We start from the raw sequence: 27652 nt of genomic DNA on the forward strand, positions 1-27652 counted from the left end.
GGTGGCGGTACGTCTTATTCCTAGACTTCGGCCCTGTCTGTATCGAATGTCTACAATCGGAGTCGATCTTCTCCTATGCCTCGATACCACCGAACGTCTAGAACTTGACAAATCTGCCAATGACTCTCCTATCTCAATGCTTGTATATAAATCAATATAAAGCACAACATAACCAGGTATAGAAATCTAGTATGTGATTTTGGGAAACTTGAATCAAATCTAGTTCGAGTTGTATCTTCCCGAATCAACATGAATTATACCTTTCGTCGTACAACCTTTGTTGTAGTCGTAGTCTCTATGTTGAAGCTTGTCAAGACTAATCTGGAATGACAATGTTGAGATGCATTTTATCAATCTTCAACACAAATCAATACGTGTACGAATCAATAATCAATCTTGATACCGATCAACTCAAATATCAATACTCACTAGCAATACTCATAATTCTCAACAAAATAAATCCACAAGACTCAAAATCTGTATAATTTCATACACATATATGCTGCAAAATCGTAGTATTCGCATACGATATCATTTCTTCGATCCGTTTTCAAATATACGTTCACAATACTCATAAGAACACATGATAGTACTCAAAATATGATTTCTCCAATCATCTTACTTCAGAACATGAAAGAAAGTACTGAAACTTACACCCTTTCACATCCCTTGATGAAAGAAGCATAAATCCGAAATCGGAATGAAAATCTAGTGTCTAAATCTTGAGTAGTCCCAATTCAAAGCTATGAAGAACTTGAAGACTTTCTGAAATTCTTCTCGGTGGTCTGGTGTTGAAAACAATGAATAATGAAGAGGATTCATGTTTTATGCATGAGGAAGACATGTGGCTTAATTCTCATTCTGCACGTCGCACCGCGGGTTCACCGCGGGTGCGCTACACATTGCACCACGGGTGCGCTAAGCGTATTGTAACACATTCAAAAATTCAGAAGACACGACCGCGGGTGCGTTGGATTTTTGACCGCGGGTGCGTTGTCCTCTCTGTCCAAACACCGCAGGTGCGGTCATATTTCTGGTGCGGGTGCGGTGTCTCTACTGTCCTACCTCCAAAATTTCAGAAGAACCACCGCTAGTGCGGTAACATTTCTGGCGCGGGTGCACTGTCTCTTTGCCAATAAACTCAAATTGCTACGTCACCTCTCCATGTCTGTTCTTTCATTCCCTTATTCATAATACATGATAACTCAAACGTATTACACTAAAATCTCGTGCGTTACATTTCTCCCCCTCTTAGATATGAGTTCGTCCTCGAACTCGTAGGCAATCAATAATTCAAGCATGTAAAAGAATTAATATAATCACAAGCTGAATAAAAACTTACATCATGTGAATAAGTCGGGATATCTTTGTCTCATTTCTGATTCTGTCTCCCAAGTCGCTTCTTCAGTGCCATGACGACTCCACTGGACTTTCACTAGCGGAATAGTCTTCGTTCTGAGCTGTTTATCTTTCCAATCAAGAATCTGGATTGGCTGTTCAATATAACTTAGAGTGTCGTCAAGCTCAGCTTCATCAGGCTGAATGACATGAGAAACATCAGACATATATCTACGCAGCATCGATACATGAAAGTCATCATGTATCCCAGATAGAGAAGGAGGAAGCGCAAGTCGATATGCACGATCACCAATCTTCTCAAGAATCTCGTATGGACCGATGTATCTAGGAGACAACTTTCCACGTTTGCCAAATCTGACAATGCCTTTGAATGGAAAAATCTTCAAAAATACTCTGTCTCCCTGTTCAAATACTAACGGTCTACGTCTGATGTTTGCATAATTGGCTTGTCTATCCTGTGCCGTCTTCATTCTCTTCTGAATTATCTTCACTTTCTCTGTCATTTCACGAATCATATCAGGTCCAAGTTCTGGTACCTGTGAGATGTCATCCCAATACAGTTGAGATCTGCACTTCTTTCCATATAAGGCTTCAAACGATGCCATCTCGATGCTCGTTTGATAGCTGTTGTTGTACGAGAATTCACAAAGAAGTAGTGAATCTTGCCAACTAGTGCCAAAATCTAGCACTACAGCTCTCAGCGTATCTTCTAATGTTTGGATAGTCTGCTCTGACTGTCCGTCTGTCTGGGGATGGTAAGCAGTGCTCAGATGTAATGTCGTACCTAGAGCCTGCTGCAGACTGTGCCAAAAGTGTGAAGTGAATCGTGGATCACGATCTGATACGATCGACTTCGGCACACCATGCAATCTAACTATCTCTCTGACATATATCTCTGCCATCTGATCATGTCGGTACGTCATTTTGTACGGAATAAAACATGAGGATTTGGTCAATCTGTCAATAACAACCCAAATCGCATCACAACCCCGGGATGATCGTTGTAACTTTGTAACGAAATCCATGGAAATGTAATCCCATTTCCATTCAAGAATAGAGAAACTCTGAAGTAAACCTCCAGGTTTCTTTCTCTCGGCCTTCACCTGTTGGCAATTCAAGCACTTAGACACAAACTCTGCAATATCTGAATTCATCTGTTTCCACCAGAAATGTGTCTTCAGATCGTTGTACATCTTCCTGCCACCAGGATGAATACTGAACCGACTACAGTGCGCTTCTGACAATATCTGTTGTTTCAAATCTGAAACATCTGGCACTACAAGACGGTTATTCACATACAAAACATGATCATGTACCTGATACTCTGACTGATGTCCGGTTCTGACCATCTCAATCGACTTCTGAACATTCGGATCATTTTTCTGTGCTTCTTTAATACGAACAATCAAATCCGATTCCACTTGGATCGTAGCAAGTCGCAACGATCTACTATCTGTATTAAATGCTAATCCAGACGAACAACAATCTTCAATCAAATTTGAAATACCTATCGTCGATAAGGATAAGAACATACCTTTCGACTCAAGGCATCCGCTGCTGCATTTGTTTTCCCTGGATAGTATTTGATCTCGCAATCAAAGTCTTTCAGCAGATCAAGCCATCTACGCTGTCTCATGTTCAACTCTGACTGAGAAAATATATATTTCAAGCTTTTGTGATCAGAGTAAATTTCAAACTTCTCGCCATAAAGATAGTGTCGCCAAATCTTTAATGCAAATACTATGGCCGCCAATTCAAAATCATGAATTGGGTAACGAGTCTCGTATGGCTTCAAATGTCTCGAGGCATATGCAATCACATGTCCTCGCTGCATAAGAACACATCCTAACCCTCTGTGAGACACATCAGAATATACAACGAAATCACCAGTACCTGAAGGAATCGTCAACACTGGAGCACTGGTCAGTCGTTTCTTTAACTCCAAGAAGCTAGACTCACAGGCTTCGGACCACACAAATGGCGCATTCTTCTGTGTCAACTGTGTAATCGGCTTCGCTATACTGGAGAAATTTTTAATAAATCATCGGTAATAGCCTACTAGACCCATGAAACTGCGTATCTCTGGCACTGATGTCGGTCTAGGCCAATTGATCACAGCCTCAACCTTACTAGGATCAACAGAAATATCGTCTCCAGATATGGTATGCCCCAAAAAGATAACCTGTCTCAGCCAGAACTCACACTTTGACAGTTTAGCATATAATTTCTCATTTCTTAACGTTTGCAACACAATTCTTAAATGTTCGTCATGATCAATCATATTCTTGGAATATACCAGAATGTCATCAATAAAAACAATAACAAACTTATCCAAATTCTTCTGAAAAACACGGTTCATAAGTCCCATAAACACCGCTGGACCATTCGTTAAACCGAAAGGCATGACAATAAATTCATAGTGTCCATACCTGGTTCAGAATGCTGTCTTCGGTATATCAATATCTCGGACTCTCAGCTGGTGATATCCAGATCTCAAATCACGCTTTGAGTAGACAGATGAACCCTGCAACTGATCAAATAAATCGTCGATACGAGGCAATGGATATTTATTCTTTACTGTTGCCTTGTTCAGTTGCCGGTAATCAATACACAATCTCATCGAACCGTCTTTCTTTAGCACAAATAGTACTGGAGCGCCCCAAGGAGATACACTCGATCTGATGTAACCCTTGGCCAACAAATCTTCGAGCTGTTCTTTCAATTCAATAGGCGCCATTCTATAGGGAGCTCGAGATATAGGAACTGTACCTGGTATGAGATCAATGCTGAAATCAACCTCTTGGGCTAGAGGTAACCCTGGAATCTCGTCTGAGAATATATCAGCAAACTCGCAAACCATTGGCAGATCTGCCAATGCTGGGCTCGATTTCAGTAGATCTACTGGGATTCTGGGAACCCCTCTGCTCCTTTCTGAAACAATCTCGTCATCGTCAAAACTGTAGTATACAATGTCTAACTGAAGTCACAGATATAAGACCACTTCCCAGCGGAGAAGAAAGAGATACTACAACAACTAATGAGTTGACAGGCAATGAATGCAACAATGCAAAGCGCTCAGATATGGAAGTATGAGATGCACCCGTATCTATCAATACATAAGCAGGATAACCGCAAAGAAAACAGTTACCTGCAATCACATCATCTGGTGCATCTTGGGCCTGCTCTTCTGTCAATCCAAATAGTCAAGCCTGCTGTCTGGTGTGGGGACCCGGGTTCTAACTCAATTCTTTTGGGATTTAATTGGATCTTTATTATAAATGGCGGGTCAAAATTTTTCGCTTTCTAACATTAAATCGAATGTTAACATAAAGCGTCTCATTTTTATTTAAAACAAACATGAGTCAACGACTATTACATGACATGATCTAGTAGCCTTACTTGTTATACATGTTACAATAACAACATAACATCTCTAGTATCAACATAAAACTACTAGTGCAACATCAGAAGTCTTCTGCTACACCCGGCATCTCCACGCTATCAACTCTCTCTTCCTCGTCGTGACCCTGATCCTGCCCCACCTGTTGCCATGCACACATACAGACACGACAACAGCCGGATAACTCCGGTGAGAACATATCCCAGTATAAAACATGGATGCATGCAATGTAAATATCATATACAAAAGCATAGCATATGTAACAAGTAACATGAATATAAATCTAAACATGTAGAAGAATACAAATCTGTATTCCCCAATTCAAATCTTGACTCGACTCTTTTCTAATCTAGGGATCCCGGTGTGAATAAGACGGTCTGTCACCTACCCAGCCACTCGGGGCAACGGTACGTCTTATTCCTAGACTTCGGTCAACTCTGTATCGAGGGTCTACACATATAACAAATCTGTTTCTATGCGTCGATACACCGAAACTTCTAGTTTTGGCAAGTCTGCCAATCTCTCCTATCTCAAGACTCGAATATAAATCAATAAACGAAACATTACATAATCAATGTAATAACTATCTAGTATGTGATTTAGGGAAACTCGTATCAAATCTGAATCGAGTTGTGCAATCCCGTGACCACATGAATTATACCTTTCTTGTCGAATCGTCGGTGTCGCAGTCGAAGTCTCGAGTTCACAATAACCAATATAATCTGAAATGGCAATGTGTAGACACACTCTATCAACAAGCATCTCAACTAACTCAATGTACAAATCTGTAACTGATTTCAATACAATTCAACGGCGTAACGGCTTATTTCTCAATACCGGCCAACTCAATCTCAACATAACAATATCATAATCAATCTCAATAACTCATAATCTCATCCAATACAAACATGAATACCAAATTCTGCATAATCTTCACATAATACATGCTGGAAAATTGAACCTATAGCATACGACATCTGTAATTCAATCCGTTTACGTTTCTACGATGCTTAGCATATCAAGAACACATATTCGCAACAAAATCATAAGTTCCCCAACATCCACAATCTGAATCATGCTGGAATTATATCAAACTTACGTCACTTTGTAGCCTTCAATGCAAGGAACACAAATCTTACCTCGGAATTAAAATCGGATGAACAACTCTTGCATAATTCTACTTTTTAGCACGAAGAAACTTGAAGGATTTCCTTGGGAGCTCTCGGTTCTGAATTCTGAAGAATGAAGGAGTGATGTGTCAACATAACATATATATACCTCATGCCATGTGTCAAGACCAAAATCGAAGGTGGCAATTTCGCATGCAGACCGCGGGTGCGGTGTCTCAAGAGCGCGGGTGCGCTATGCTCACGGCAAGTTCATCCAAAAATGTAGCACTTAGACCGCGGGTGCGGTCCTTACATGACCGCGGGTGCGGTCTCACACCGCGGGTGCGGTCGTGCTAGCACCGCGGGTGCGGTGTCTGTTCGCACATTTCCCTCAATTTCCTCTCAATGCACCGCGGGTGCTGTATCTCTAACACCGCGGGTGCGGTGTGGCTTCGGCCATGCTTCAAAAATTCCACTCTATATGTCATGCATTCTCATGGTTTCAAGTCTCACATCAATGCCAATTGACAATTCTCGAGCCTTACATTTCTCCCCCTCTTAGACAAGAGTTCGTCCTCGAACTCGCAAACAACTTAATCAATCATAGTAAAGGAAGAAATGACATTAGAACTGAAAGAAAACTCACATCATACAAATAGCTCGGGATGCCTCTGTCTCATCTCAGACTCTGTCTCCCAAGTTGCTTCCTCGATGCCATGCCGACTCCATTGCACCTTCACAAGTGGAATGGTCTTAGTTCTAAGCTTCTTTTTCTTTCTATCCAGAATCTGTATCGGTTGCTCGACGTAGCTCAAAGTCTGATCTAACTCGGCTTCGTCAGGTTGAATAACATGAGAATCATCCGGCATGTATCTGCGAAGCATCGATACATGAAAAACATCATGTATACCGGACAATGAAGGAGGAAGAGCAAGTCTGTAAGCTCGATCGCCAATCTTCTCAAGGATCTCATACGGACCGACGTATCTAGGAGACAACTTTCCTTGCTTGCCAAATCTGACAACGCCTCTGAAAGGTGAAATCTTCAGAAATACTCTGTCTCCCTGCTCGAATACTAACGGTCTACGTCTAATATTGGCGTATTTCGCTTGCCTATCCTGTGCCGTTTTCATTCGTTTCTGAATGATCTTCACTTTTTCTGTCATCTCACGAATCATATCAGGCCCTAACTCTGGTACCTCAGAAATATCATCCCAGTACAACGGAGATCTGCACTTCTTTCCGTATAAAGCTTCGAACGGTGCCATCTCTATGCTAGTCTGATAGCTGTTGTTGTATGAAAACTCACACAACGGCAATGAATCTTGCCAACTAGTACCAAAGTCTAGTACTACAGCTCTCAGCATATCCTCTAGAGTCTGGATAGTCCGCTCTGACTGTCCGTCTGTCTGGGGATGATAAGCAGTGCTCAGGTGTAAAGTCGTACCCAAAGCCTGCTGCAAATTGTGCCAAAAGTGAGAAGTGAATCGTGGATCACGATCTGATACGATCGACTTCGGCACACCGTGCAATCTGACGACATCTCTGACAAACAACTCGGCCATCTGATCGTGTCGATAGGTCATCCGGTACGGAATAAAACACGCTGATTTGGTCAGTCTGTCTATCACAACCCAAATCGCGTCACAGCCCCGCGAAGATCGAGGTAACTTCGTCACGAAATCCATGGAAATGTGGTCCCATTTCCATTCAGGAATAGACAAACTCTGAAGTAGACCTCCGGGCTTCTTTCTCTCTGCCTTCACCTGTTGGCAATTCAGACATCTAGACACAAATTCTGCAATGTCTGTCTTCATCTGTTTCCACCAGAATTGTGTCTTCAAGTCATTGTACATCTTCCTGCCTCCAGGATGAATGCTGAACCGACTACAATGTGCCTCCGACATGATCTGTCGTCTCAAATCTGAAACATCTGGCATCACTAGACGGTTATGCACATACAGAACAGAATCTCTGACCTGATATTCTGAGATATGACCAGCTCTGACCATATCAATCGATTTCTGCACACTCGGATCAGTTCTCTGTGCTTCTTTGATCCTCGAAATCAAGTCTGGCTCAATCTGAATCGCAGCAAGTCGCAACGGTCTACTCTCTGTATTAAATGTCAATCCAGACAAGCAACAATCTTCTACTAAACTCGATACACCTATAGTCGACAAGGACAAAGAACATACCTTTCGACTCAAGGCGTCTGCCGCTGCATTCGACTTCCCTGGATGGTACTTGATCTCGCAATCAAAATCTTTCAGCAGATCAAGCCATCGTCGCTGCCTCATGTTCAACTCTGACTGAGAAAAGAGATACTTCAAGCTCTTATGATCGGAATAGATCTCAAATTTCTCACCATACAGATAGTGACGCCAGATCTTGAGTGCAAATACAATCGCCGCCAATTCAAGATCATGAATCGGATAACGAGTCTCGTGTGGCTTCAGCTGTCTAGAGGCGTACGCTATCACGTGCCCTCGCTGCATAAGAACACATCCAAGCCCTCTGTGAGATGCATCACAATATACAACGAACTCACCTTTACCTGATGGAATCGTCAAGACAGGCGCACTAGTCAGCCTCTTCTTCAGCTCTACAAAACTAGTTTCACAATCTTCAGACCACACAAACGGCATATTCTTCTGTGTCAACTGGGTGATAGGCTTCGCTATACTGGAAAAATCTCGAATAAAACGACGATAATACCCGGCTAGACCCATGAAACTGCGTATCTCAGGCACAGAAGTCGGTCTCGGCCAACTGATCACAGCCTCAACTTTACTCGGATCTACCGCAATACCATCTCCAGATATAATATGCCCCAAGAAGACAACCTGTCGCAGCCAGAATTCACACTTGGACAGTTTGGCATACAACCGCTCATTCCTCAAAGTCTTCAATACAATTCTCAGATGATCTGCATGCTCAGTCAAACTCTTCGAATACACCAAAATGTCGTCAATAAACACAATCACAAATTCATCTAAATATCTCTGAAAAATGCGGTTCATCAAACTCATGAACACCGCAGGTGCATTCGTCAAACCGAAAGGCATAACAACAAACTCGTAATGTCCATACCTGGTTCGAAATGCAGTCTTCGGAATATCAACGTCTCTAACTCGGAGCTGATGATACCCTGATCTCAAATCGATCTTCGAGTATACCGAAGATCCCTGTAGTTGATCAAACAAGTCGTCGATGCGCGGCAAAGGATACTTGTTCTTCACTGTTGCCTTATTCAACTGCCTGTAATCAATACACAGTCGCATCGAGCCATCTTTCTTTCGAACAAAAAGCACCGGAGCACCCCAAGGTGATACACTGGGTCTGATATATCCCTTGGACAGAAGATCCTCCAACTGTGCTTTCAACTCTTTCAGCTCTATCGGCGCCATCCTATACGGAGCTCTCGAAATAGGAACAGAACCGGGCATAAGATCTATGCTGAAATCAACCTCTCGAACCGGAGGCAACCCTGGAATCTCATCAGGAAAAAAATCTGCAAACTCGCAAACCACTGGCAAATCTGCCAATGCTGGGTTCGACTTCAGTAGGTCTACTGAATATACGAGAAAGCCCTCTGCTCCTCTCTGAAGCAATCTACTCATAGTCAGGGCAGATACTAAGGGAATCCGAGATCTGGAGCCCTTGCCGTAGAATTTCCACTCGTCTGTCATCTCGGGTCTGAATCTGACAATCTTGTGGAAACAATCTACCGTGGCCCTGTACTTGGTCAACATGTCTATGCCAACTATACAGTCAAAATCAGCTAAACCAAGTACTACACAATCAAGATCAATCTCATGCCCCTCAAACTGAAGCATACAGTGTCTAACAGTAGTCACAGATATCAAACCACTTCCCAACGGAGAAGCTATAGACACTACTGTCGACAACGACTCAACAGGCAATGAATGTCTCAATGCAAAATGTTCAGATATAAATGTATGAGATGCCCCTGTGTCTATCAACACATATGCAGGATAACCGCAAAGGAAACAATTACCTGCAATGACGTCATCTGGCGCCTCCTGCGCCTGTTCCTCTGTCAGGGCAAAGACACGTGCCTGCTGTCGAGGAGGCTGACTCACAGTCTGACTACCTCCTGGCCTCTGCTGAGTCTGTGTGGAGGGTGGCTGAAAGGAGTGTACAGAAGATGCCTGTCTCTCCATCTGTGGCGCTGCAGCAGACGATCCTGTACTCTGGAATCGCTGAGAACTCCTCTGTGGGCACACTCTGGCGAAATGCCCCTGCTGTCTGCAGATATTGCAGCGTCCCAGAACTCCTTGACACTGCTCCGTCGCATGTCGCCCTCCGCACGAACCACAGTATGCGCCACTATAATCTGACCCCTGACCTCTCTGTCGAGATCCACTCGAACTCGATGAACTACTCCCAGATTTCTTAAACTGTTTGCCCTTAGCCTTCAGAAAATCCTTCTTGCCACTACCACTAGCTCCACTGTCAAAACGAGGAGGAGGGGGTGGAAACTGAACGGTGGTAGGCTGTGGCGGTCTCTGCCCCTGAACACCGAAGGAAGCTCCTCGCTGCCTGATCAAGCCAGCCTCTGCTCCCTTCGCTCGGTTCAGTGCCTCTGAAAAAGTGTTAGGCCGTCCCGTGTTCACCAAAGTAAAGACATCGGGATTCAGCCCATTGATGAACTGATCGGCCACTGCCTCGTCGTTCCCGGCCACATGCGGTGCAAATCGCAGCAAAGCAGAAAATTTAGCGACATACTCCTCAATGTTCCACTGTCCCTGCTTCAGATTCGCAAATTCAGCTCCCTTATCTTTCCGGTAGGAGACGGGGAAGAAGCGCTGATAGAACTCATCTTTAAAAACTTTCCACGTGATATCAATGCCTCGGTGCTCCAAGGCTCTCTTCGTAGTCAACCACCAGCTCTTTGCAACCTCTTGCATCTGATGGCCTATCAACTTCACACGTCGTTCGTCAGTGTAAGCCAAAGACTCAAACAGCATCTCGATATCATCAAGCCAGCTCTCGCACTCTACTGCACTCTCTGTGCCCTTCAGGGTAGGCGGATGGAAAGACTGAAATCTCTTCAATAAGGTCTCCATCGGCGTAGCGGTAACATCCATCTGTGCACCGGACGTGCTACCCTGCTCTGGCTGTGGCACTCGTCTAGGCGGCATAAATCTGATCATCAAACTGATTAGTACACAACCAATATCATCTGTCTCAGCCCTCCTCTGATCATATACCTCTGATCGAGAATTGGTTCTGATTCAGGCTTGAAATGCTGTAAATCAATTCAGATAATACAACCACATACAATAGGGAAAGCAGTAAATCATGCTAGCATCTCAAAAGCAAGGAAGATGACTCGATCTACCCCGCTCATTCTATTCTATCTCAGTCTACAGAACCTACAGCTCTGATACCACCTGTTGTGGGGACCCGGGTTCTAACTCAATTCTTTTGGGATTTAATTGGATCTTTATTATAAATGGCGGGTCAAAATTTTTCGCTTTCTAACATTAAATCGAATGTTAACATAAAGCGTCTCATTTTTATTTAAAACAAACATGAGTCAACGACTATTACATGACATGATCTAGTAGCCTTACTTGTTATACATGTTACAATAACAACATAACATCTCTAGTATCAACATAAAACTACTAGTGCAACATCAGAAGTCTTCTGCTACACCCGGCATCTCCACGCTATCAACTCTCTCTTCCTCGTCGTGACCCTGATCCTGCCCCACCTGTTGCCATGCACACATACAGACACGACAACAGCCGGATAACTCCGGTGAGAACATATCCCAGTATAAAACATGGATGCATGCAATGTAAATATCATATACAAAAGCATAGCATATGTAACAAGTAACATGAATATAAATCTAAACATGTAGAAGAATACAAATCTGTATTCCCCAATTCAAATCTTGACTCGACTCTTTTCTAATCTAGGGATCCCGGTGTGAATAAGACGGTCTGTCACCTACCCAGCCACTCGGGGCAACGGTACGTCTTATTCCTAGACTTCGGTCAACTCTGTATCGAGGGTCTACACATATAACAAATCTGTTTCTATGCGTCGATACACCGAAACGTCTAGTTTTGGCAAGTCTGCCAATCTCTCCTATCTCAAGACTCGAATATAAATCAATAAACGAAACATTACATAATCAATGTAATAACTATCTAGTATGTGATTTAGGGAAACTCGTATCAAATCTGAATCGAGTTGTGCAATCCCGTGACCACATGAATTATACCTTTCTTGTCGAATCGTCGGTGTCGCAGTCGAAGTCTCGAGTTCACAATAACCAATATAATCTGAAATGGCAATGTGTAGACACACTCTATCAACAAGCATCTCAACTAACTCAATGTACAAATCTGTAACTGATTTCAATACAATTCAACGGCGTAACGGCTTATTTCTCAATACCGGCCAACTCAATCTCAACATAACAATATCATAATCAATCTCAATAACTCATAATCTCATCCAATACAAACATGAATACCAAATTCTGCATAATCTTCACATAATACATGCTGGAAAATTGAACCTATAGCATACGACATCCGTAATTCAATCCGTTTACGTTTCTACGATGCTTAGCATATCAAGAACACATATTCGCAACAAAATCATAAGTTCCCCAACATCCACAATCTGAATCATGCTGGAATTATATCAAACTTACGTCACTTTGTAGCCTTCAATGCAAGGAACACAAATCTTACCTCGGAATTAAAATCGGATGAACAACTCTTGCATAATTCTACTTTTTAGCACGAAGAAACTTGAAGGATTTCCTTGGGAGCTCTCGGTTCTGAATTCTGAAGAATGAAGGAGTGATGTGTCAACATAACATATATATACCTCATGCCATGTGTCAAGACCAAAATCGAAGGTGGCAATTTCGCATGCAGACCGCGGGTGCGGTGTCTCAAGAGCGCGGGTGCGCTATGCTCACGGCAAGTTCATCCAAAAATGTAGCACTTAGACCGTGGGTGCGGTCCTTACATGACCGCGGGTGCGGTCTCACACCGCGGGTGCGGTCGTGCTAGCACTGCGGGTGCGGTGTCTGTTCGCACATTTCCCTCAATTTCCTCTCAATGCACCGCGGGTGCTGTATCTCTAACACCGCGGGTGCGGTGTGGCTTCGGCCATGCTTCAAAAATTCCACTCTATATGTCATGCATTCTCATGGTTTCAAGTCTCACATCAATGCCAATTGACAATTCTCGAGCCTTACATCTGGGAGGTTGGCTCACTGTCTGGATACCTCTGGCTTGGGGCTGGGTCTGTGTAGGAGTGGGCTAAAAGGAATGAACAGATGAAGCTTGCCTCTCAGGGTGAGTCACTGAACCAGATGCTCCTACACTCTGAGCTTGCTGTACCCCTTTCTATGGACAACTCTAGCGAAATGTCCCTACTGTTTGCAGATGCTACAGTGACCCATCACACCCTGACACTGCTCGGTGGCATGTCGGCCTCCACAAGAACTGCAATATACTCCTGTATACTCTGTACTCTGGCCAGGACCTCTCTGTCGTGACCCACTGGAGCTCGACGAACTGCTCCTTGATCTCTTGAACTGTTTGCCCTTTGCTTTCAACTGGTCTTTCCTCCCGCTGCTACTACTACCACTATCGAATCTGGGAGGGGGTTGAATTGAAGGTTGTGGCGGTCTCGGAGTCGAAGCGACATAAGAAGTGCTTCGTTGCCTAATCAAACCAGCTTCTGCCCCCTTGGCACGGTTCAAGGCCTCTGAAAATTTGTTCGGTCTACCCGTATTCACCAATGTAAAGATTTCCGGATTCAGGCTATTGATAAACTGATCCGCAACGGCCTCATCACTCTCGGCAATGTGAGGAGCAAATCGGAGCAATGTCGAAAACTTTGCCACATATTCCTCAATGTTCAGCTGTCCCTGTCTTAAATTGGCAAACTCGACACCTTTGTCTTTTGGTAGGACACAGGAAAGAGACGCTGATAGAACTCTGCTTTAAAAACATTCCAAGTAATCTCGGTGCCACGATCCTCCAATGCTCTCTTCGTGGTCAGCCGCCAGTTCTTTGCCACTTCTTGCAGTTGATGTCCAATCAATTTCACTCGTCGTTCATTAGTGTACTCAAGGGAATCAAATAGCATTTCTATGTCATCGAGCCAGCTTTCACACTCAACTGCACTTTCTGTGCCCTTCAGTGTCGGTGGTCGAAACGACTGAAACCTTTTCAGTAAAGCCTCCATTGGTGTAGCGGTCACATCCATCGGATCGTTGGAAGTACTGCCCTGTTCTGGTGCTCGACCTGCTACTGGTTGCTGTACTCGTCGAGGAGGCATATCTGATTATCAAACGGATTAGTACACAATCTATATAATCTGTCTCAGTCCTCCTCTGATCATATACTTCTGATCCAGAATCGGTTTTCTGATTCAGTCTTTGCAATTACATGCTGTAATCAAATCAGATAACAAAAAAACATGTAATAGTGAAAGCAATAAATCATGCTAGCACAAGAAAATCAAGGAAGAGAATTCAATCTACCCCGCTCATTCTATTCAATCTCAGTCTCAAGGATCTATCGCTCTGATACCACCTGTTGTGGGGACCCGGGCTCTAACTCAATTCTTTTTGGGATTAATTGGATCTTCGCTAGGAAATGTGGATCAAAATTTTGCTTTTAATATCATAAACAAATGTATATAAAACATACACAAGATCTATCTCAAATTTATTTCATTAAAAACACATATATGTCTTGTTCCAACATTATCATACCAACTAGTGTTTTTAGTACAACTACATGTCATATATACAATCACTAGTAATCTTCTACGCCCGAAATCACCACGCTATCTTGATCTCTCATCCTCGTGAAGTTCTTCTGGACCCTGATCCTGTCCCCCCTGTTGTTATGCACACATACAGACACAACAACAGCAGGAAACTCTGGTGAGAACAAATCCCAATACAAAACATGTATACATGCATGTCATGCAATTTCATACAAAATCATAACACATAATTCAGTAATTATGACACATTAGTGAATATAGATAAAAAAATTCGACTCTTACTCTTTAACTCGACTCGTATCTAAATCTAGGGATCCCGGTGTGACTAAGACGTAACAAGTCTACCACCTACTCTCCCAATCGTGGTGGCGATACGTCTTATTCCTAGACTTAGGCCCTGTCTGTATCGAATGTCTACAATCGGAGTCGATCTTCTCCTATGCCTCGATACCACCGAACGTCTAGAACTTGACAAATCTGCCAATGACTCTCCTATCTCAATGCTTGTATATAAATCAATATAAAGCACAACATAACAAGGTATAGAAATCTAGTATGTGATTTTGGGAAACTCGAATCAAATCTAATTCGAGTTGTATCTTCCCGAATCAACATGAATTATACCTTTCGTCGTACAGCCTTTGTTGTAGTCGTAGTCTCTATGTTGAAGCTTGTCAAGACTAATCTGAAATGACAATATTGAGATGCATTCTATCAATCTTCAACTCAAATCAATACGTGTACGAATCAATAATCAATCTTGATACCGATCAACTCAAATTATCAATACTCACTAGAAATACTCATAATTCTCATTAATATCAATCCACAAGACTCAAAATCTGTATAATTTCATACACATATATGCTGCAAAATCGTAGTATTCGCATACGATATCATTTCTTCGATCCGTTTTCAAATATACGTTCACAATACTCATAAGAACACATGATAGTACTCAAAATCTGATTTCTCCAATCATCTCACTTCAGAACATGAAATAAAGTATTGAAACTTACACCCTTTCGCAACCTTCGATGAAAGAAGCATAAATCCGAAATCAGAATGAAAATCTAGTGTCTAAATCTTGAGTAGTCCCAATTCAAAGCTATGAATAACTTGAAGACTTTCTGAATTTCTTCTCGGTGGTCTGGTGTTGAAAACAATGAATAATGAAGGAGGATACATGTTATATGCATGAGGAAGACATGTGGCTTAATTCTCATTCTGCACGTCGCACCGCAAGTGCGCTACACATTGCACCGTGGGTGCGCTAAGCATACTGTAACACATTCAAAAATTCAGAAGACACGACCGCGGGTGCGTTGGCATTTAGACCGCAGGTGCGTTGTCCTCTCTGTCCAAACATCACAGGTGCGATCATATTTCTGGTGCAGGTGCGGTGTCTCTACTGTCCTACCTCCAAAATTTCAGAAGAACCACCGCTGGTGCGGTAACTTTTCTGGCGCAGGTGCACTGTCTCTTTGCCAATAAACTCAAATTGCTACGTCGCCTCTCCATGTCTGTTCTTCCATTCCCTTATTCATAATACATGATAACTCAAACGTATTACACTAAAATCTTGGACGTTACATTCTCTAGTGAAATCGGTTGAGGTGAAGTCAAATACCTGTTGACTGCTTGACTCCACTTCTGTATCACCAGCCATTAGACACTTCACTTCCTCTTCACCATCACTGGAACTACATGAGGTTTCTGGCTCTGACTCTTCGCTGTCATTTTCTGTCCATTTTGATTTACTTTCTTCAGCTAAGAGCACCTCATGCTTCTTCCTGAAAGACTTCTTATCATCCTTAGGTCTCATCTTGTGCTCATATGACTTCTTCTTTCTTTCAATCGAGCCTTGACTATCCTTATCAGGTTTGGGACAGTCAGCAATGAAGTGACCGGGTTTGCCACAGTTGTCGCAAGCGCTTGATTCCTCTTTAGGATTGTTTATCTGATAATACTTCTGGAAGTTCCCTTGATTTTTTCTTATAAATCTTCCAAATTTTTTGATGAACAATGACATAGCGTCATTTCTCAGTTGATCAGCCACCTTCTCGACTGAACCAGTTAGTTCTGTTCTTACAGCAGTTAAGGCAGTTGTGGCTGCTGGAGTAGAGGGTTCTCCTTCTCGAGTTTGCAGCTCAAACTCATAGGCCTTCAGATCAGCAAATAGGTCATGGTCTTAACGTCCCACTCCTTGGGAAGACCTCTTAATGCAACTTCTTTGTTGGTATACACTTTTCCATATGCATTTAGTTCATTGATGATACAGCTGACTCTTTCATCATACTCATGCATCGATTCTCCAGTTCTCATCTTGATATTATCAAACTTCTGAACAACAACATAAAATTTATTCTCTTTGATTTGTTCATTTTATTCACAAAGCTGGATCAGCTTTTCCCAAATTTCTTTAGCTGTCTTACACATTTTTATCTTGCTGAAAGTTATTTTATCCAGCGTTTTGTACAGTATATCCTTTGCCACATTATCAAAATTTGCTTTTCTTTTGTCCTTAGCAGTCCATTCATCTCTGGGCTTTTCAGTTCTATGAGGTGCCCCATCGGTGATTGCAACTACTATGTTGGTTTTCAGAATCTTCATTGGTCCGTCAGTGATGACGTAACACATATCATCGTCTTGTGCAGCTAAGTGAGCCTGCATCCTGATTTTCCAATCATCGAAGTCTTCTCTGGAAAACATTGGGATCTTGTTGAAGGAAGACATAATGAATAGTTTGAGTAAAAATATTCTGAGATGAGATACAATCGCTCTGATACCACTTGAAAGGATCGGTTAGTAGGTGATAAGTGTTTAGAAGGGGGGTTGAATAAACACTCACATATTATAAATTATTTTCGACGATTTGGTTCAGTTTAGTGAAAAACTGGCACTCGGTATCTCGTCAGTCCATAACAATTAGTTTAACTGAAAAACAGTTGCGGAATTAAACTGACTGAAAGATAGAATAACTGATAGTAATAAAATAAAATGCACACGATTTGTTTCTGGATGTTCGGAGAATAGAATAATTCCTACGTCACCCATTCTATCATGAAGATAGGATTTTCACTAAAAGACTTTGATCGAATACAAATGTTGTACAGACCCACTTCAGTTTGGACTTAACACTGCCAAAACTGAAACTCTTAGTTCACAATAACTTTTATAGTGTGTGACTGAATATTACACAACTGAATGAATCTAACAAAGATTTCAAATTGCTAACAAGCTCGTAAAATGTAGCCTTGATTGCTATCGATAAATCTGATAAGAGTGAGCTCTTGATATCTGAATGCGAGTGGTGATTTTAGCAGAGTAACAGCAAGCTTGAATAGAATAGTAGTTCGCGTGTTGTTTTCTCAGCTGCCTTCTTCACATATTTATAGGCTTCCCTCTCAACTGTAATATTAAATAACATTTGAATCTTTATATCCGTTGATTGTCACGTCAATATTCTCTGACATTAGTACACGACAATCTCTGAAATGTGGCGTTCCACTACTAGTTGCAGTCTGTTGTACTATTTGTCGGTTGTCGTTCTCAACTGATGACGTGTACAGCTGAGAGATCAGCTGAAGGATACTTTTCTGAAAAACTCATAACTGATTGTTTCAACTGATCAGTTACCCTGATCAGTCAGTTAGATTATGCTTCAACTGATCAGTTTCCAGCTGATCAGTTCGATGAAGATAAGATTTAGCTGGTACGCATTAATCTTCAGCTAATGACAACTAACAGTTGTAAGATTTTAGTCAGTTAAGCTCGTTTGCCTTTGATCGGTTATTCCAATAAGTTCGATGCTTAGTTTGTCAAATCCCTGAAATTTAGTTTCCAACACTGACGCTTAAGTAGATCGAGTCCGGCAATACAATCCCGAGGGACATTTATTTTCCGCACATATTAGTATTTAAAATTTTATGAAAAGATTTGAGATTTTTTTATTTAGATATTTATGCTTTATTTTGAAGTTCAATTTTGGATTATTTTTAAATGGTGCAAAATATTTATATTTTAAATGTTTAGTGTTTTGGCCAAATGAATTTGAAAAAAAAAATCAATACTTTTTAGAAAAAATGAGTAGTGGACGTTTCAGTTGGTATCAAAGCAAAGGATAACGAAAGGGTTGTGTTACTGCCACTCCGAGAAGCTCAAGAAGTCACGCCTCAAGTTTGTGAGTTTTGCTGCTTTACGATTTATATGCTGAGCTTTAAATGCTTATATGATACATGAATTAAGAAACTATACGTAATTTTAAATTTAAATGCATGTTGGATACGTGATTTGGACGATGTTCACAGTTATGCCCCCGAGACGTGAGGAGAATGAAAGGGGATCGATTAAGGTGCCTGAATGCGCAACGGAAGTTTTAAAAATATTTTTCATGAAGAAAAGCAAGCACCTCTACTAGTTGTGTAGCAAATAAAATAAAAACATAAAATGTCATACATAGGGTGTTTTAAATTTTTTGTTACCTATCAATCACAAAGGATTGATGATGGTTCCAACTAAGTTGTTAAAAAACTTAACTCTTCAATGGATAAACAATCTACAAGCCTCCTTTGAGCACTCCTTGCTCAAAAAATTAATCCCACCACCAACAAGGAAGATCCCCTCTAATTTTGCACTAGAAAAATTAGAGAATTTTTGTAATGCTCCGAAATTTAAAGGTCCACGCGAACCACATGCATGGAATTATTAAATTCCTTTGTATTTTAATTATATGTTTTAACTGCATTAATTAATTATGTTGTGCATATTTGAATGTTTAAAATATATTTTTCTACATGGTTACATTAAAATTTATTTTTAAGGTCATTCGAGTTGCGATCGAGGAACGGAGACCGAGGGCTGAAGAATAGAAAATGTTTTTCTGGGTCATTTGTTTTTAATTATTTAAATTAAGGGTGATGATTTTTCTTATTTTTAAAAATATAGAGTTTTGAGGTGATTTTATACGCAGCGACATAAATTTTATCGGTCTTGGTTTTTCAACAAAAATACAAATATTTTGGCAACCCGACTAGTAAATTCACAAACTTATTTAAACAAAACTATTTTTAAAAATATAATTAAGCACTAATGGGCCTAAATAACCTACTTAATGGGCATAAACCTAATTAGCGATTAATTAGACTATAAAATATGTTAAACCCCACCCTTAACCCTACATACTCACGGCCACACACCCACAATCAAATTCAAACTCTTTCAAATCATGGTATTGAAAGGGGATCGGTTACGGTGACCGGAAGCGCAACGGAAGTTCAAAAAAATCAAAATTTTGTATCAAAATTTCGGCCACCCTTTGTCTTGTGTAGCAAATACAATAAAACACAAAAATGACATTCATAGTGTGTTGAGAAATTTACCTATCAATCTCAAAGATTGATGTAATGGCTCCAACCAAGTTGTAAACAACTTGGCTCTTGAAAAGGATGACAATCTACAAGCTTCCTCCTTACTCCAAAATTAGGCCCACCACCAACTAGCTAGAACCCTTTTTATTTTGCAATAGAAAAATAAGAACATTTTTCAAAGAGAAGAGATGAATTCCTCAACAACTTGAAGAACAAAAGGAGAAAAAAATTTGGGAGAGAATGTGAGGTGAGTTTCGGCCATAGTGATGCAAAATGAGGGGGAGGGAGACTTGTCTTGGTAGTGGAAAAAGTAGAAATCACTTTTTGCATGCCATGCCTTGAAAACTCAAAAAGTAGTCTCCCAACCTTTCACCTCCCATGCATGCATATTATATGGTTTTTAACAAATTAAAAACCATGGACTAAATTTAATTATCTCAAACATATTTGAGACTAATTAAACATTACTTGAATTTACCCAAGTCCCACTAGTTAAATAATTAATTTAAATTGAGCTCTACAAGACACAATATAATTTAATTAATTCAACACTTGAATTAATTTAATTATTTTGACTCTACTAGGTCCACTAATGTTTAATTAATTCAACACTTGAATTAATTTATTTATTCCATAATAATGTTTATGAAAATCACAATTTTCAAATACATTATTCACTTGGCCAACTTTTAATTTAGGAACACTTTCATAAATCAAAATTTACATTTCTCTCATAGAAGTCATACTTCTATTTTTCTTTACGCTTATAAACTCATTTATAAGCCGTTCAACACATTGAACTATTTTCTCCTTTATAGAAGTCATACTTCTAATTTTCCTTACGCTTATAAACTCCTTTATAAGCCGTTCAACACATTGAACTATTTTACTTCTCAACGGGATCTAGAAAGCTAGTACTTGTGTGGCCCTCAACGGTTCATTGATACAACTAGCCGTGGGTTCACATCTCCATGTGATTCGGACTAAACATGTCCTTATACGAGCATACCCCAATTGCTCCATTCTTACTTATCAACACCTTGATAACAAGAATGTCATAACTCAAGTCTGATAGTACCCATCCAATCATGTTAAACGCCTAGCAGCATCACTTACATGATTCCCTAGGTATCAAATGATGGTGCCTGCAAGAACCATTCTATTATGGTTAGCGTACAGTACGGTCCCTTCAACTCATATATCCCGACCGATTCGACAACCATTGGTATATCTAGAGTTGTCAATGAATCGATACTATGTGTCATGTCGTAGTTGCATCGATGGTGTAATCTATGAAACCCCTTTCACAATTACCACCATACTCTGGCCAGATATTTCAACCTACATACACATGATAACACATATGATATCCATACCCGAAGGTAAGCGGTGAATCCCCGACTACAATGCATCGACTCCTATATGTTTCGACATGACACCCAACCTTGCCACCTGATGACCCCATAAGAGTCGGTAAACAAGTCAAAGTGAAATGCTAGCACATAGAGTCTCAATGTTGTCCCGGGTCGTAAGGACTAATGGTGTACAACCATAAACCAGGACTTTTCCACTCGATAAGTGAGAACCACTTGGAAAGTCCTTTTATGGAGGGTTGTTCAGTGCACTCTACAAGGAGCACCTATCTGCATGTTCGGACATCACAATGTCTCCTACCAATGAAACATGGTACTCACATCGCAGATACTAGTCTCGAACTCGAGCGGCTTATATCCTTCTTAGTGGCGGCTGAATCGACTAGGAACCGTTTAGAATATACAGTATTCCAAATATGAGTTTCATGATACTCATCATATGAGCATCTCATATTCTTTCTACTATTTGTATATTCAAGGGCTTTATCTATGCAACTAGCATAGGTATACAGATAAAGATGTGCCAAAATAATAATTTCAAATATTACTAAAATAAAGACTGCTTATACATTGAGTTTCATTGTGAACACTCGGCCAACACTTGGCTCGACGGGCACCTACTCTAACAATCTCCCACTTGCACTAGAGCCAACTACCTATATGCTTCAAACCCATTGATTCGCGATGCATTTCGAATAATGGTCCAGGTAAAGGCTCTAGTGACCCGTTCCAGAATCACCTACTAATCAAGAACTAAGCATGCAACTTAACTTAATTAATAACAATCAGAGATAATAGCGGAAAAGGTCAACAAATGATAGTTATACAACCCCATCGAAAATCCATAACAACTCAGAATGAAAAGAAAGTATACGGTACAACCATATCGAATCAAAGAGTACTGAATAAATAACTCCACCGGCTACTCAACGTCCTCCTCCTCCTCCTGAGCCATCCAACCTGAGGCCTGCCCCGTGGAAATGGGGTGTCCAAGATAAACAAAACCGAGGACGTGAGCGATAAGAACGCCCAGTACAAAAGCATGAGTATACAAACCTATATGAAATGCACATGCTATGATATGATACCAGGGTAGTCAAGAAACAGGAATCACAAAAGATCTCAAAATGCTCAGTCTAGAGGCGCCAAGTGGATAGTGCCGCGCGGTCCTACCTCTGGGTCACTGCATCCACTGCAAGAACAGACGTGGACCTAAAATGTCCCGGATCACCGAAGCCCTCCGGACCCGTCGGCCACTGTGTACTCTCGGTGTCCATGCGTCCACAAGACAAGACAGGGCTGAGCGGCCCCACAAGATATATAGCTTATCTCGAAAGAGATACAGCTCAACAGTAAAGGCTATCTCGAAGGAGATACGGCTCAACATGAAATGCAACGTGCAGTAATAAACGTGACATAATAGCATGCATCATATGACATATATCAATGCACCACATAATCATGCAACACATATAAGAATGTATACTCAACCAGGATATCTCGGATAGTACTTTCGTACCTCTATCACAGCAATCCTAATCCACTGGAATAACCAGACAACAGGTCTAGTCCAAGCCTATGCATCAAGTGAAAACCATCACTAAAACTTATCTACCAGACTTAACTAGATAATCCTGAGATAATACTGATACAATTCCAAACCTTCGTCCGTCGCTAGCCCACTGATGCCGCTAGCTCCCAACTAGAGCACAGCTCCGCTACAAGACCAGCAGCTCCCCGCTAGTGCCCGAACCTCGGAAAAAGACTAGAATCTCACAGAAACGACTGAAATGCTATGGAACTCTCTGAATTGGCGAGTCACAAATGAAGCCTCGCGCCTCTATTTATAGCTAATGTTCGGACGATCCGAACCATTTCGGAAGCTCCGATCCGGCACACTTCGGACGGTCCGAACTCTGATCGGACGATCCGATCCTTGCATGACTTCCACGAGTACAGCCACCTGTCTCGGACGATCCGAACCCCAATCGGATGATCCGAACCTTACCACGTGTCCAGAACCCTTCCACGTGTCCAGCCACCTGTCCCGGACGGTCCGACACTGGCTCGGACGATCCGAACTCATCGGACGATCCGAACTCATCGGACGATCCGCACTTGTTCGGTCCTTCCGATCCCACCGAAAATATAATTAATCCGATAATTAACTCAAATTAGGAATCGGGTTACTACAAAGGCTTCGCTAGTGGATCAACAACATTGTCTGCGGAGCCGACTTTGTCGATAGACACTTCTTTTTCCACAATCTCTCCGAGGATGTGGTACTTTCTCAATACTAGTTTGGATTTCTGATGAGACCTTGGCTCCTTTGCTTGAGCTACAGCTCCCGTGTTTTCACAAAACACCGGGACAGGAGCAATTCCATTATGAATGACGCCCAACTTTTGGACGAAATTCCTTATCCAAACAGCCTCCCTTGCTGCATCCGATGCAGCAATGTATTCGGCCTCTGTGCTGGAATCCGCAGAATTGTCTTGCTTGGAACTCTTCCAAGAGACAGCAGCACCATTGAGCATGAATACAAACGTAGAGGTTGACTTCGAGTCATCGATATCGCTTTGGAAGCTAGAGTCGGTATAGCCTTCCAATTTCAGTTCTCCACCCCCATAGACCAAGAACAATTTATTGGTCCTTCTCAAATACTTGAGGATGTCTTTCACAACTTTCAGGTGTGGAAGACCAGGGTTCGATTGATATCTACTCACTAAACTTAGTGAGAAAACCATGTCAGAACGTGTAGATATCATCTCATACATGATGCTACCAATCGTAGATGCATAAGAAATGCCTGTCATCGCCGCTATCTCTGCATCTGTCTTGGGAGACATAGACTTGGATAGGGACACGCCATGACACATTGGTAGGTGTCCTCTCTTGGACTCACCCATCGAGAACCGCTTCACGATGGTATCAATGTATATGGACTGGGTGAGATCAAGCAATCTTTTCGATCTATCTCTATAGATCTGTATCCCAATACAAAAGATGCTTCACCCAAGTCCTGCATCGAGAACTTACTCGCTAACCATATCTTAGTTGATTGCAACATTCCTACATCATTCCCAATGAGTAGAATGTCATCAACATACAACACCAGGAATGTCACATCACTCCCACTGACCTTCTTATACACACAGGGTTCCTCAGGATTCTTAGCAAAACCAAACTCTTTGATTGTACTATCGAATCTGAGGTTCCAACTCCCAGATGCCTGCTTTAGACCATAAATAGATCTCTGAAGTTTGCATACCATATGCTCACTTCTGATAGATGTAAACCTTTCAGGTTGAGACATGTAAATCACTTTCTTAAAATCTCCATTAAGAAAGACTGTCTTGACATCCATCTGCCATATCTCATAGTCATACCATGCAGCTATGGCTGGAAATATCCTTATAGACTTGAACATTGCAACTGGTCAAAAGGTTTCCTCAAAGTCAACTCCTTGTATTTGAGTATATCCTTTTGCCACCAATCGCGCCTTGAAGGTCAATACCTTCCCATCCGCCCCAAGTCCCTATGGGAACCGTTCCCTCAGGCGGATCTATAAGATCCCACACTTGGTTTGAATGCATGGAATTCATCTCAGATTCCATAGCTTCAAGCCATTTGGATGAATCGGCATCAGATAACGCTTCCTTGAAGGTCCTTGGATCACATCCATGGTTAGGCTCATCATGGACCTCTTCAAGAAGCAGACCATACCTCATAGGTGGTCTCGAGACTCTCTCGGATCTTCTAGGAGCTTGTATCTCCTCTCTTGGCTCTTCGGGTGTGGGTTCTATAATTGTGGGTGTTTCTCGAACCTCTTCGAGTTCTATCATTTCCCTTTTTCTATCCAATAGAAAATCCTTTTCCAAAAAGGTTGCATTCCTAGAAACAAACACATTTGTTTCTTGGGGATGATAGAAATAATATCCAACTTAATTCCTTGGATATCCCACAAAGTAACATAAAATGGATCAACAATCCAATTTATCTCCCACTACCTGCTTCACATAAGCAGGGCACCCATATTCTAAGATAAGAATATTTGGGAGGCTTACCCATCCATATCTCATATGGTGTATGCCTTTGAATGGACATTTAGTAGAATATCTTTTAATTTTTATGTTATAGAGATCGTTTTCAAGTTCTCAAGTACCAATTAAACATTCATTCTTGTAAATGTGGCAAACACCTTTGCTAAATAAACAAGAATATCCATCTTTATCACAACAGAAATGGAAACAATGTTTTACACCAAACAGGTACAAACAAAACATATCTTAAAATTAACTTAAAAATCATTGTTCAACAATAAGTAAACATTTCTTAAGGTCTTGGCAGTAACTCTTGCTCCATTGCCCATCCTCAAGAATGTCACACCTTCCCTAAGCTTCCTACTTCTTCCCATCACCTGCAACACATTACAGAGATGTGATCAACATTTGGTATCCAATACCCAAGAAGTAGAGTTAATTGAAATGTTTACTTCAATGTAGAACATACCATTTCCAGAACTTTTCTGGGCAAGATACTCTCTGCAGTTACGCCTCCAATGTCCAGGCTTCTTGCAGTGATGACATACATCATCAGTCTTGTCAGCCTTAACTGGTCTGGCTGCCTCAACGGGATTCGGAGATTGCCTCATCAAGGGCACGTTCTTCTTGGGACGTTGGAAATAACTCTTCTTTCCCTTCCCATGTGGATCAATATTCGTACCAGATGAAGAACCTACATAAAGAACCAACTTCTCTTTCTTGATGGTGGATTCAAACGTAACAAGCATGTTCACCAACTCCTCAAGGGTCGGTTCCATCTTGTTCATGTTGAAGTTCACCACAAAAGGATCAAATGAGCTAGGCAGCGATAAGAGCAACACGTCGGTGGTCAACTCCGAAGGCAAGATCAGATTCATGCCAACGAGCTTGTCCACGAGCCCGATCATCTTTAAGCCATGCTCATGGAACGAGGCCCCATCTCGCATGCGCAAAGTGATCAGCTCCTTGACGGTAGCATCCCTTAGAGGTCGTGTTTGCTCACCAAAGAGCTCTTTGAGATGCAAATGAATGTCAGCAGCACTCTTTGCACCCTCAAAACGCCTCTGCAGCTCATCATTCATAGAAGTCAGCATATAACATCTGGCTATCAAGTCATGATCACACCATTCCTTGTAAGTCTGCAATTCCTCAGGAGTGCAGTCAGTCGGAGCCTCAACAGGGGGCGACTCAGTCAGTGTATATGCTACCCTTTCCGAATTCAAGACGATTTTGTCGAGTATTACAGATATCGGATTGCGCATCGAAGACATTGTCAATTTGTACTGAAAAGTAAAACAGATAAATGTTGATGACTATTTTAAAATATTTAGTAAAATATAAAGTATGGACTTTTACTTTATAAATTTTTTTTTTTACTCCCACTGTTTTGACATCTTTCACTACCCTCTAGTGAAAACGGGAAACTCCTTTCCTCAGTAGGTACGTAAGGTCCAATTAGCGAATTATGATTCCGAATAATATCAGCCAATCACAATTCCTAAAAGGTAGTTTCCAATTGCATCATAATGCAACCCTCTACGTAAACTTTTGTCTCACGTTTGATTAGGACCCAATAATATGACGTCGTTCATCTTTACGTGTCAAGCCTTACCCATCGATGTTGAACCTTAATGGACGGTCGCCATGAGTTCCCTCAATAATATGAGCCGAAATCACGGGAGTTCCACGTAGTTCACATCATTATGTCAATGGATGTCACAGCTTTCCGGCACCCAGAGCTCCCCCAATAATATGAGCCGAGCCCCGAGTACGGGTAGCGTTCATCATGCACCCATTGTCGATGGAAGACAAGGAAATTATAAACAAATTTATAATTCCCCTTTTCGGGCTTGATATTAATTTTGAATCTTATTCAAAATGAGGGTTTTTAATTTTGAAAGGTCTCATCATTAATTTTATTTTAAAAGCTCGCCATGTTTGATCGTATGTTTGCCGGATTCATGCAACTTAGTTATTATCATAATAATAACGCACATACTCATTATTTATAACATATCATGTATATATTATAAATAGTAAACAAACAACGATGATCAATCGCCCCAATACTAATGGCCCGTGTGAGCTAAACACAGGCCTAGGTCCAATCCTAGGGTAAATGCATGGGATGCAAATGCAACTATTACATTAGCTTCCAATATTTACATGTCTTCGATCTTCATAATCATCATGG

Source organism: Primulina eburnea, chromosome 4, assembly GCF_022965805.1.
Source record: "Primulina eburnea isolate SZY01 chromosome 4, ASM2296580v1, whole genome shotgun sequence".
In the NCBI taxonomy this organism is placed as follows: Eukaryota; Viridiplantae; Streptophyta; class Magnoliopsida; order Lamiales; family Gesneriaceae; genus Primulina; species Primulina eburnea.